This window comes from Thalassophryne amazonica, chromosome 17, assembly GCF_902500255.1.
Source record: "Thalassophryne amazonica chromosome 17, fThaAma1.1, whole genome shotgun sequence".
NCBI classification, from domain to species: domain Eukaryota; kingdom Metazoa; phylum Chordata; class Actinopteri; order Batrachoidiformes; family Batrachoididae; genus Thalassophryne; species Thalassophryne amazonica.
Window position 1 is genome coordinate 16549793 of NC_047119.1, and position 13328 is coordinate 16563120.

Consider the following 13328-nt stretch of genomic DNA (forward strand, 5'->3'; position numbering starts at 1 on the left):
CGGAACATACGCAGATGCCACAGGAAGTGCTGAGACAAGATGCCGCTGCCGCAAAATGCACCTGCCCTTGCTGCAGGAAGGTTGACAACGAAACCTTATTTTTTTCATCCATATCAATCAATTTCAATCAATTTTATTTATATAGCGCCAAATCACAACAAACAGTTGCCCCAAGGCGCTTTATATTGTAAGGCAAGGCCATACAATAATTACGTAAAAACACCAACAGTCAAAACGACCCCCTGTGAGCAAGCACTTGGCGACAGTGGGAAGGAAAAACTCCCTTTTAACAGGAAGAAACCTCCAGCAGAACCAGGTTCAGGGAGGGGCAGTCTTCTGCTGGGACTGGTTGGGGCTGAGGGAGAGAACCAGGAAAAGACATGCTGTGGAGGGGAGCAGAGATCAATCACTAATGATTAAATGCAGAGTGGTGCATACAGAGCAAAAAGAAAGAAACACTCAGTGCATCATGGGAACCCCCCAGCAGTCTAAGTCTATAGCAGCATAACTAAGGGATGGTTCAGGGTCACCTGATCCAGCTCTAACTATAAGCTTTAGCAAAAAGGAAAGTTTTAAGCCTAATCTTAAAAGTAGAGAGGGTGTCTGTCTCCCTGATCTGAATTGGGAGCTGGTTCCACAGGAGAGGAGCCTGAAAGCTGAAGGCTCTGCCTCCCATTCTACTCTTACAAACCCTAGGAACTACAAGTAAGCCTGCAGTCTGAGAGCGAAGCGCTCTATTGGGGTGATATGGTACTGTGAGGTCCCTAAGATAAGATGGGACCTGATTATTCAAAACCTTATAAGTAAGAAGAAGAATTTTAAATTCTATTCTAGAATTAACAGGAAGCCAATGAAGAGAGGCCAATATGGGTGAGATATGCTCTCTCCTTCTAGTCCCCGTTAGTACTCTAGCTGCAGCATTTTGAATTAACTGAAGGCTTTTCAGGGAACTTTTAGGACAACCTGATAATAATGAATTACAATAGTCCAGCCTAGAGGAAATAAATGCATGAATTAGTTTTTCAGCATCACTCTGAGACAAGACCTTTCTAATTTTAGAGATATTGCGTAAATGCAAAAAAGCAGTCCTACATATTTGTTTAATATGCGCATTGAATGACATATCCTGATCAAAAATGACTCCAAGATTTCTCACAGTATTACTAGAGGTCAGGGTAATGCCATCCAGAGTAAGGATCTGGTTAGACACCATGTTTCTAAGATTTGTGGGGCCAAGTACAATAACTTCAGTTTTATCTGAGTTTAAAAGCAGGAAATTAGAGGTCATCCATGTCTTTATGTCTGTAAGACAATCTTGCAGTTTAGCTAATTGGTGTGTGTCCTCTGGCTTCATGGATAGATAAAGCTGGGTATCATCTGCGTAACAATGAAAATTTAAGCATTGCTGTCTAATAATACTGCCTAAGGGAAGCATGTATAAAGTGAATAAAATTGGTCCTAGCACAGAACCTTGTGGAACTCCATAATTAACCTTAGTCTGTGAAGACGAGTCCCCATTTACATGAACAAATTGTAATCTATTAGATAAATATGATTCAAACCACCGCAGCGCAGTGCCTTTAATACCTATGGCATGCTCTAATCTCTGTAATAAAATTTTATGGTCAACAGTATCAAAAGCAGCACTGAGGTCTAACAGAACAAACACAGAGATGAGTCCACTGTCTGAGGCCATAAGAAGATCATTTGTAACCTTCACTAATGCTGTTTCTGTACTATGATGAATTCTAAAACCTGACTGAAACTCTTCAAATAGACCATTCCTCTGCAGATGATCAGTTAGCTGTTTTACAACTACCCTTTCAAGAATTTTTGAGAGAAAAGGAAGGTTGGAGATTGGCCTATAATTAGCTAAGATAGCTGGGTCAAGTGATGGCTTTTTAAGTAATGGTTTAATTACTGCCACCTTAAAAGCCTGTGGTACATAGCCAACTAATAAAGATAGATTGATCATATTTAAGATCGAAGCATTAAATAATGGTAGGGCTTCCTTGAGCAGCCTGGTAGGAATGGGGTCTAATAGACATGTTGATGGTTTGGATGAAGTAACTAATGAAAATAACTCAGACAGAACAATCGGAGAGAAAGAGTCTAACCAAATACCGGCATCACTGAAAGCAGCCAAAGATAACGATACGTCTTTTGGATGGTTATGAGTAATTTTTTCTCTAATAGTTAAAATTTTATTAGCAAAGAAAGTCATGAAGTCATTACTAGTTAAAGTTAAAGGAATACTCGGCTCAATAGAGCTCTGACTCTTTGTCAGCCTGGCTACAGTGCTGAAAAGAAACCTGGGGTTGTTCTTATTTTCTTCAGTTAGTGATGAGTAGTAAGATGTCCTAGCTTTACGGAGGGCTTTTTTTATAGAGCAACAGACTCTTTTTCCAGGCTAAGTGAAGATCTTCTAAATTAGTGAGACGCCATTTCCTCTCCAACTTACGGGTTATCTGCTTTAAGCTGCGAGTTTGTGAGTTATACCACGGAGTCAGGCACTTCTGATTTAAAGCTCTCTTTTTCAGAGGAGCTACAGCATCCAAAGTTGTCTTCAATGAGGATGTAAAACTATTGACGAGATACTCTATCGCACTTACAGAGTTTAGGTAGCTACTCTGCACTGTGTTGGTATATGGCATTAGAGAACATAAAGAAGGAATCATATCCTTAAACCTAGTTACAGCGCTTTCTGAAAGACTTCTAGTGTCTTCTTCTCATATGAACCGTCCTCTGAGCTGGAAAAATAACATTGATCTGAACGAGCAAGTGACTGAAAGGCAGATGCCCAGGGACCGTCTACAAAGTGCAAAAACGAAAAGAGCCACCAGAAAAAATATTCAATGCATTCATTGTAGAGGTGGGTGATACCGGGAATTTTGGTATTGATCCGATACCAAGTAAATACAGGCCCAGTATCGCCGATATTGATACCGATACTGATACGTTTTAATATTTAAGCTTCATAGATCCAAAGGATCCAAAAGACCTAGGATAGAATTTCGCCAAACATTGTACGTGACAACAAAATACTTTATTATCACAATCAACATTTTTGTTTAAAAAAAATATCATTCAACACAAATTAAAACAAAATCTCCTGAGGTAAAGGGCTGACAAACCACAATACAAGGATGCGCTGCTCCGTGTTGTGACACAGCGCAGCGCTGCTCTTACAGACAGAGTAGACTTTGATGAATCTGCGTGCGCAGAAGTCAGTGCGTGCAGGAGAGAAAAAAAAGCTTGAGTATCAATGTTTTTAGAATCGTTCAATATCAATACCAGCGTTGGTATCGATATTAGGATCGATCCGCCCACCTCTAATTCATTGTTATAAGGTGTGGTGTCACCATATTCAATGCACACATCAGTGTTCCTGTTGGTTATACTACAGCAATTTGGGAAAATTACTTTTTGCACAATTTTGGAGACTTTTTCATTGTTTATATATTCAATTACATCATTGTTATAAGGTGCAGGGACAAAAAAAAAAAAATCACAGCACACAATAATGCTCTCCTGCTGGTTCTACTACAGCACTCAGTTTGGAAAAAAATGTCTTTTTGCATAATTTAGGGGAGTTTGTCTTTGTTAAAATAGGGGTCTTGCTATACTACTACAGCATTTAGGAAAAAGACATTTGCACCAAATTCATGCAAAAGAGCAGGTGAACCCTGAAAACAATTAAGGCAGCAGCCGAAGAGACTTACTTGCTGTTGTGTGTTGGGGGGTTTGGCTGGATGTTTTTGTGTTGTTTTCTTTTCTTTGCTCTCCAGGTGGTATGCAAACTGGTTTTTGTCTGTGGAGAAGGTGCTGGCAGAAGAGTCCTTCACCCTCATCAGCATTATTAGCTGCACCTGTGGAGGATGTTCACGTGCAGGCCTACTGACTCGCAGCACCTGTGGATGATGCTCACGTGCAAATTTAAAGACTTTCAGCTGAAGCAGATAATGAGATGGCGTTCTGCATTTAAGCCATGAGTGGTTCAAGCAGAATTGCCGGGAACTCGACCTTGTGACGTTCGTTTGTGAGACGCTGAGGACCGCGCCAGGGTTTGACACATCGTGCCTGTGAAGAAGGATGGGTGAGGGACACATGCTGTCAGCACACATCAGAGGTGATTATTGTCTGAATGATCGTTAATAGTAATTTGGCATTCTGTTATGCAGTATAGTTGAACATTGATGAGAATTGTGCAGTTTGCTTCTCCCTGCCGTGGCGTACGGACTGATGATCCTCCACCTGTTGTGAGAAGCTGCTCATTTGCATAAAGCTTAAATTCAGACCTGAATGTGTTGCTGATAGTGTGTGCCTCTGAAGGATATTTGCTGTAGCTCTGTTGACTTACCTCACCTTTTCCATCCTTCACAGAGTCAGTTTGTCATGTCCACCTGGGGGGTGTTTGGCGGTGAATCTGAGTCCAGAAGCGCCGAGGCTTCGATCCTTTTGGGCGCTGGAGAGCGCGCCGTCCTTCACTCCGCCAGACAAACCAAATATTTATGTTGTACACTAATTATTGCACTGGAGGGGAAATAAAATCGTTTTGTTTGTGGAACTGCTTTCTGGTTATTTAGCGCTGGGTTCGGTCAGACGTTGGTCCGCTCCTCAACCTGCGTCTGCACATAACAGTAGTTCCCGGCCATTCCAAAATGGACCCAGCGGCAGAAGTGGTTCCATTTGCTGAAAGAGTTCAAGAACACTTGGAGAAAATATGGGAGCAATTACAGCATCTTGCAAACCAAATTAAACAAACAGATGCCCACGTTACGGAGCTTGCAGTGCAAGCCGTTCCGCTTCCTGCTGCTCCAGCTGCGGCACCATCGATACCGGTGCAGATAACTCCGTCACCCAGAGATTCGGCTTCCGAACCAATCATTTGTCATCCGGAACCTTATGCGGGAAACGTTGAAGCCTGTGCTCCGTTTTTGATGCAGTGTTTTCTGGTTTTTGCTCAGCGACCGGCTTCCTTCTCTTCTGATGGTAGCCGTGTCTCATACGAGGTCTCTTAGATAATAAACCGACCCTTTTATTTTTTTTTTAACTATATGGATTTGAATGACATGCGATTACACCAATCATGCTTGAACCCTCATGCGCATGCGTGAGTTTTTTCACGCGTGTCGGTGACGTCATTTCCCTGTGGGCAGGCCTTGAGTGAGATGTGGTCCCGCCCTCTCGGCTGAATTCCTTTGTTTCACACGCTGCTCGAGACGTTGCTTTATCAAAATTTTTTCTGGACCTGTGACGAATATCCGAGTGGACACTATTCGAGAAATTAAGCTGGTTTTCTGTGAAAAGTTTAACGGCTGATGAGAGATTATGGGGTGTTTCTGTCGGTGTAAGGACTTCCCACGGAGCGGGACGTCCTGCAGCGCTTCCAGGCGCTGTCGTCGGCCTGTTTCGAGCTGAAACCATCCTAATTTAAGGCTTAATTCACCCAGGACATCGTGAGAGAACAGAGAAGATTCAGAAGAGGCCGGCATGAGGAATTTATGCGGACATTCCACTGTTTAAGGACATTTTTTTAATGAAAGACGTACGCGCAAATTCGCCGAGTCGTTTCCGTGACGACTCGGCAAATCTGTGTGCGCCGCGACAGGAAAAACACCTCCGTGTTGAAAACCATTTGTAGAATTCAGGCGGCTTTTAATGGCTTTCAACAAGTGAGTAACTGAGAAATTGTTTAACAGCTTGGGCATGTTCCAACTTGACCGTTAAGATTTCCAACGGAGGTGTTTTTCCTGCCGCGACCCCCCGCGGTCGGGTCCAGCCCGACATGCGACTCTGCCCGCACGTTCTTTCATTACAAAATGACCGTTAACAATGGAATGTCCGAATAAACTCCTCATGCCGACTTCTTCTGAAAGTTCTCTGTTCTCTGACGACTTACTGCGTCAACAGAGCCTGAAATGTGGAAGTTTTCAACTTGAAACGGCGAGACGCTGCCGCCTCGAAGCGCAGATCGCCGTCAGGCGCCGTGGACCGTCCTTAAAGCGACACTACCAGACCAAAATCTCTCATCAGCCGTTAAAATTTTTACCGAAAACCAGCTGAATTTATTGAATGGTGTCCACTCAGTTGTGCCTTACAGTTTTGAAAAAAATTTTATCAAACAAAGCAACAGTCTCTGAGCCATTCCTAAACAATGAAAAAAATCGACGAGCGGGTGGACGACTCCTCACTCAAAGACTGCCCACAGGCGAATGACGTAACCGACAGGCGTGAAAAAACTCTCGCATGCCCACGAGGGTTCAAGCATGTCTGATGTAATCACACGTGATTCAAATCCATATGGTTTTTGAAAAAATAATAAGGTCGGATACTTTTCTAACAGACCTCGTATGTGACAAATTTGCTCCGAGGTGACGCCTTAGCTTGGGTCACTACGTTGTGGAGTAATAACTCTCCATTGTTAGGATCCTTTAAGGATTTCTCCCGGGAGTTCCGCTTGGTTTTTGACCATCCGGTGAAAACAAATACCGTTGCCCAACGGTTGCTGAATCTCAGGCAGGGGAGGCAGAGTGCGGCGGATTATTCCGTGGATTTCCGAATTTTTTCTGCTCAGTCCGGTTGGAATGCCGCAGCTTTAAGAGGAGTGTTTGTGGATGGTTTGAACGATTCATTAAAAGACAAGCTAGCAGTTTGTGACGAACCAAAAGATTTAGATGAACTAATATCTTTGGTTATTCATCTAGATGATCGGATAAAGGAGCGTGGACGCGAGAGAGGGCGGACATCAGAGCGGGTTTTTTCGTCTCGGGGCTTTCCCCGACACAGATCTGGGCTGCCTCTTCTTCGCCCCACTGAGACTCCCCCGACGGGACCTCTGGCTCCTCTTGCGGATGAGCCCATGCAGCTCGGACGAGCTGAAGCCGCCATATTGCCCCGGTCACATAAGCGTCAAGAAAGATAGTGATGACGTATCTCCAGGTGCTCTGGGACAGGCATAAAAATGGACACAAAAAAAAAAAAACCTTTGGTTGTTTAGTTATTTGGGCTATTTATGTTTTTTGTAAAAGGTTATAAATTGTTTGGGGATTTAGAGGCGGTTCTGGAGGAGGGAACGACTGGCAGTTCGGAGCTCGGCTGGACTCAGGTAATCGTTTGTTTTCATTATTTGGACTTAGGTATTTTCTGTTTGAGGATTGGGTCGTTTTGTTTTGTTGTTTTTTTTTTATTTCCCTGCTTCCTTAACCCCAACCTCACATTGCTCTGAGACCGTTTGTCTTTTGGGTTGTGGGGTGGTGCAGGTTGGTCACGTTGAGCGTTTCTCAGAAGACCTCTGCACCTAGGGGGGGGTTGTCAGGGGCGTTTTTTTTTGGGTTTGGTTAGGGCCCGGTTCCTCTCCAGCCCCAGTGGGCCTTTGACCGTTCGTCATTGGCGTTACCGGGGTGTGGTGCAGCGGGAACATACCTCAGTCGGAGTGGTGGGCCGATCTGTTGCCGTTCGCCATTTCGGTAGTTCCACCCCTCCCGATAGGCTGGTGGTATGGTCGGGTTGGGGCACCGGACGTCTTTCCGGTTTTCCGCTGCGCTTCGGGGATGGGACCGGGTTAGTTTTTCCTGTTTCCTTCCCCAGCCTAGTAGTTTTGTGCCGTTCGCTAAAATTGGGCTAACGATAGACTCTGGGAGTGATCTGGGGTCTTTCGGGGTGCTGGGGGGGGGGGGGTAACAGGGTTTGACAGTTGTTTTATTTTGCCCCCGGGGTGTTTTAATGAAGTCCGCCGGGGGTTGGATTTTTGTGTTGTTATGTTTCCTTCCAGGTTCCACCTCCAGGGTCGATGGGACGGTCCTCTGGGGGGGAATTGATTGTGGGGCCGATTAACCAAGTGTGGCCGGGTCTGGGGTTCCTGGGTTGTGGGGAGGGTGCCTCCTGGGGTTGATGGTACAGTCCTCTGGGGGGCGCTGTTCCTCCGTGTAAACCTGGGGACCTCTGTGAGATTCCGGTTTTGGTTGTCTCTCCTGGAACTGGCGGTAAAGGTCTTCTGGGGGGGGGTGGGCTCTGCATATCGTTCTGGGGGGGGTTGTTTGTTATTTTTCTTTGTGAATTTGTGTTTGTATTGTGTTGTTGGGGCTGTGTTGGGTTATTGCATTTGGGAGTTTTTCTTTTCTTCCCGGGGTTGGATGGGACGGTCCCCTGGGGAGGGTTTGGGTGGGTTTTGTGTTTTTCTTCTATGTTGGGTTGTATATGGGACTTTTTTGGGGTTTTTGTTGATGCCAGCCGGCCTTCCAGCCGCGGTGCCCTGTCCTGCCGTCTGCTTTCTGTCATGGACCCCGGAGGGAGGTGTTGTTCTCGGGCCTGGTCTGTTCGGTCGCCGGGAGGCTTCCCGTTGATGGGGGGTACTGTTGTGTGTTGGGGGGTTTGGCTGGATGTTTTTGTGTTGTTTTCTTTTCTTTGCTCTCCAGGTGGTATGCAAACTGGTTTTTGTCTGTGGAGAAGGTGCTGGCAGAAGAGTCCTTCACCGTCATCAGCATTATTAGCTGCACCTGTGGAGGATGTTCACGTGCAAATTTAAAGACTTTCAGCTGAAGCAGATAATGAGATGGCGTTCTGCATTTAAGCCATGAGTGGTTCAAGCAGAATTGCCGGGAACTCGACCTTGTGACGTTCGTTTGTGAGACGCTGAGGACCGCGCCAGGGTTTGACACATCGTGCCTGTGAAGGAGGACGGGTGAGGGACACATGCTGTCAGCACACATCAGAGGTGATTATTGTCTGAATGATCGTTAATAGTAATTTGGCATTCTGTTACGCAGTATAGTTGAACATTGATGAGAATTGTGCAGTTTGCTTCTCACTGCCGTGGCGTACGGACTGATGATCCTCCACCTGTTGTGAGAAGCTGCTCATTTGCATAAAGCTTAAATTCAGACCTGAATGTGTTGCTGATAGTGTGTGCCTCTGAAGGATATTTGCTGTAGCTCTGTTGACTTACCTGACCTTTTCCATCCTTCACAGAGTCAGTTTGTCATGTCCACCTGGGGGGTGTTTGGCGGTGAATCTGAGTCCAGAAGCACCGAGGCTTCGATCCTTTTGGGCGCTGGAGAGCGCGCCGTCCTTCACTCCGCCAGACAAACCAAATATTTATGTTGTACACTAATTATTGCATTGGAGGGGAAATAAAATCGTTTTGTTTGTGGAACCGCTTTCTGGTTATTTAGCGCTGAGTTCGGTCAGACGTTGGTCCGCTCCTCAACCTGCGTCTGCACATAGCACTTGCTTTTACATATATTCCAATGCCATAGATCAGTGTTTCAGAAAGTGTGGGACAGCCACCCAGTGGGCTGTGAGAGGTCACTGACTTTATAGCTGCAATGTACACAATGTAGCCTACAGCAGGCCACGGAGCAGTTGATTAGAGACCCTGCAAGGCTTATGAGAAATGTGGGTGTGGAATCCATTAGCTTAGCGGAAAATTTACTGCAGAAAATCCACTATGGCGATAGTGCAGTTTATTTGCCAGGGAGGGAATTTCAACAAGCTGAGACTGTGGCCTGCTTCCGTAGTCGTGTCCATAAAAATCATAGAGGGATATGCTTTCCAAACTTAATACCCATTACTATATTGGATGATGTTGAAATTGAGGATGACCCAGTGGTTGTTGCAGCAATAGCAAAGATTTCGTGTCTGCTACCTACAACGCGCGTGGAATGTCTTAAACCCAAACCTACGTCTAGGCATCTTATATATGCTACTCTGGAACCACCCCTAAACCCAAACAGTTCAACTGTCAACCCCACTGAGGTCCTTAGACTGGGTCTCATTAACATAAGATCACTGTCCTCAAAATCATTGTTGATCAATGATCTAATTATTGATCATCACTTAGATATGATTGGGCTATGTGAAACCTGGCTTAAACCTACAGCTGTCCTCCCCTTAAATGAGGCCTGCCCACCAGCATATGCATTTTGTCACGTCCCTCGTGATGCGAAGCAAGGCGGGGGTGTTGCTCTTATTTCTAAATCTAGGTTTAGCTTATTAGCTGTTGGGGGTTACAAATATCACTCATTTGAGCATCTGATTCTCCGCTCTGCTCAGGATATTACACATTGCCAAGGTCAGAAGAATAAAAATCAGTCATATTACTTTGTCACTATAGGCCTCCTGGCCCATATTCTGAATTCTTAGATGAATTTGGTGTGTTCATCTCTAACTTGTCAACTAGTGTAGATAACATTCTGATCATTGGTGACTTTAACATTCATATAAATAAGCCATCTGATCCCCTCTGCAAATCATTTATGGAAATTGTGGATGCATTAGGATTTCGGCAATGCATTCGGGATTCGACGCACATTAGTGGAAATACCCTGGATCTGGTTCTCGCACGTGGTATTGCTGTCATGAATATTGACATCATGCCTCTTACATCAGTGGTGTCTGATCACTCACTTATTAAGTTTACAGTTTCGCTGCCGTGTTTAGTGGAACAACAACCTTATATATCTTTACGGCGATGCATCAACTCCTCAACTAAGACTGAACTCAAAGCTAGACTGCTTGATGTCTTAGCTTCACATTTGACAAATACCCAGTCAGTAGACAGACTTGTGGATAGTTTAAACTCAGTGCTCAAAACTACACTCGACATGATTGCACTGCCTGTGTTAAAACCGCGCTCCCCCAAATCACAGTCACCTTGGTTCAATGATTATCTGCGTGACGTCAAGCGTAAAGCAAGAGGTCTAGAACGGAAATGGCGTCTTTCAAAATTAGAAGTATTTCACCTTGCGTGGCGTGATGCTATCTTAGACTATAAGCATGCATTATTGGCTACAAAGCGGACTTACTACTCTGATTTGATCAACAAAAACAAGCATAACTCAAAGTTCTTGTTCGACATGGTGGCAACACTTTTGCATGGACAATCACCTGTAGTTCGCTCTCCTTTTACAGCACAAGATTTCCTGGATTACTTTGGGAAGAAAATAGAAGACATCAGGTTAAACATATCCCGGCATGCCTTAATCCAGCCACTATACCCTGCTATTGATGTGGGCGCCACTACTGAGGTATTACCTAGATTTATAGAATTTGACAGTATCTCACTAGGCATGCTGACAAAACTCGTAATGTCAACAAAAAGCACAACCTGTTTATTTGATCCTATACCAACAAAACTGTTTAAGGACCTGTGGCCCACTCTTGGGCCGACTGTGCTGGAAATTATTAATCTTTCTTTAACTTCTGGATCTGTTCCTAAATGTTTCAAATGTGCAGTAATTAAACCATTACTTAAGAAACCTAATCTTGACCCTAGTGTATTGACAAACTATCGGCCGATATCAAATCTATCATTTTTCTCTAAACTTCTGGAAAAAGTGGTGTCACAGCAGCTCATAGACTATCTTACTGAGAATAATCTCTTTGAGCCACTGCAGTCTGCTTTTAGAAAATATCATTCCACAGAGACGGCTCTCACTAAAGTGGTGAATGATCTTCTGCTTACAATGGATTCGGACACCACTACGGTTCTGTTGCTGTTAGATCTCAGTGCTGCATTTGATACAGTGGATCATCATATTCTACTTGATAGGCTGGAAAATCATTTTGGGATTACTGGGAGTGGCCGTGCATGGCTGACATCATACTTGACCAGTCGTTCTCACTGTGTTTTGTACAGTAACACTACCTCTAACCTTAGTGACATGAAATTTGGGGTTCTACAGGGGTCTGTCTTAGGCCCCCTGCTTTTCTCCCTTTATATAGCACCCCTTGGGCACATATTGCGGCGTTTTGGGATTACCTTTCACTGCTATGCAGATGATACTCAGTTATACATGCCGATAACTGCTGGTAATCTCGTTCACATAAAATCCTTAGAAGATTGCCTTGCAGCAGTGAGAAGGTGGATGTCTAGAAACTTCCTACTTTTAAACTCTGATAAGACTGAAATGATGGTTCTTGGTCGAGTGAGACATCGGCATCAATTTGACCATTTAACGCTCAGCCTCGGCTCGTGTGTCATACATCACACTGACAAAGTGAGGAACCTTGGGGTAATTTTTGATCCATCGTTGTCCCTTGACCTTCACATTAGAAATATTACTGCAAAATATAGCAAAGATTCATCCCATCCTGTCTATGGCTGATGCTGAGACCCTGATCTATGCATTTATCACTTTTAGATTGGACTACTGCAATGTTCTATTTTCTGGTTTACCGCAGTCTAGCATTAGGGGTCTCCAATTGGTTCAAAATGCTGCAGCCAGACTTTTGACACGAAGCAGAAAGTTTGACCACATTACACCCATTTTGGCATCCCTTCATAGGCTTCCTGTCCCAGTGAGATCAGATTTTAAGGTTCTGCTACTAACCTATAAAATTATTCATGGACTGGCACCTCCCTACCTAGCTGACCTAATTAAACCTTACGTACCGGCCCGGACTTTACATTCTCAGGGTGCAGGACTACTTTGTGTCCCTAAGGTGAATAAGAAGTCTACGGTCACAGAGCTTTCTCTTATTGTGCCCCTGTTCTGTGGAATGATCTCCCTGCGTCAATAAAACAGTCAGATTCTGTGGAGACTTTCAAGTCCAGACTTAAGACGCACTTATTTTCCCTTTTGTATGGCTAGCATACTGGTACAGTTTTGTTTTACGCTTTTTACTCTTTTAATTCATTTTATTAGTAATTGGAGCGGGCCGCGGCCTCAACTTTACCTAAATTCTGGGTCTTTTAGTGATGTTTAGGGCTAGTGGCCGGCGATCACCTTAGTATTTCTCTGTTTTTCTTGTTGTTTAATGCTTACAAATTATACAGTATTTCTTGTCTTTCTGATGCCTGATTCTGTTTTTTCTCTCTGTTTAAGGTGCAGCTCCATCCAGAGATGGGAGTTGTGTTTGTGTTGGCGACCCTCCTGTCCTGTACAACAACAGCAATTCTTGTATATTCGTCCGTGAATTGTTCTGTGAATTGTTTCTGTAATTTATGTTTGTAGCATGGCCCAAGCAGAGGGTCACCCATTTGAGTCTGGTCTGCTTGAGGTTTCTTCCTCAGAGGGAGTTTTTCCTTACCACTGTTGCTCTGATCACCCTCTGTGCATTTGCAAGGATTAATGAGAAAAATTTAACTCCATACTCCAAAAATTAAGGTTTCCTAAATATTTACTACGGCCACTCTTAAAACGTCACTTATCTTTATTTATACCTATATGCAAGTTTACTGAACTTGCAGTCATTCTAAGTGATGTGTGTGTGCATTGATACCACATTTTAGAGGAGCACCGGTGACTAAACCATATACCTTGGTATTTATAAAGCAATTTACTTGGGTGTCCCCAAAAAATATGCAACATTTTATCAGCAAAGAA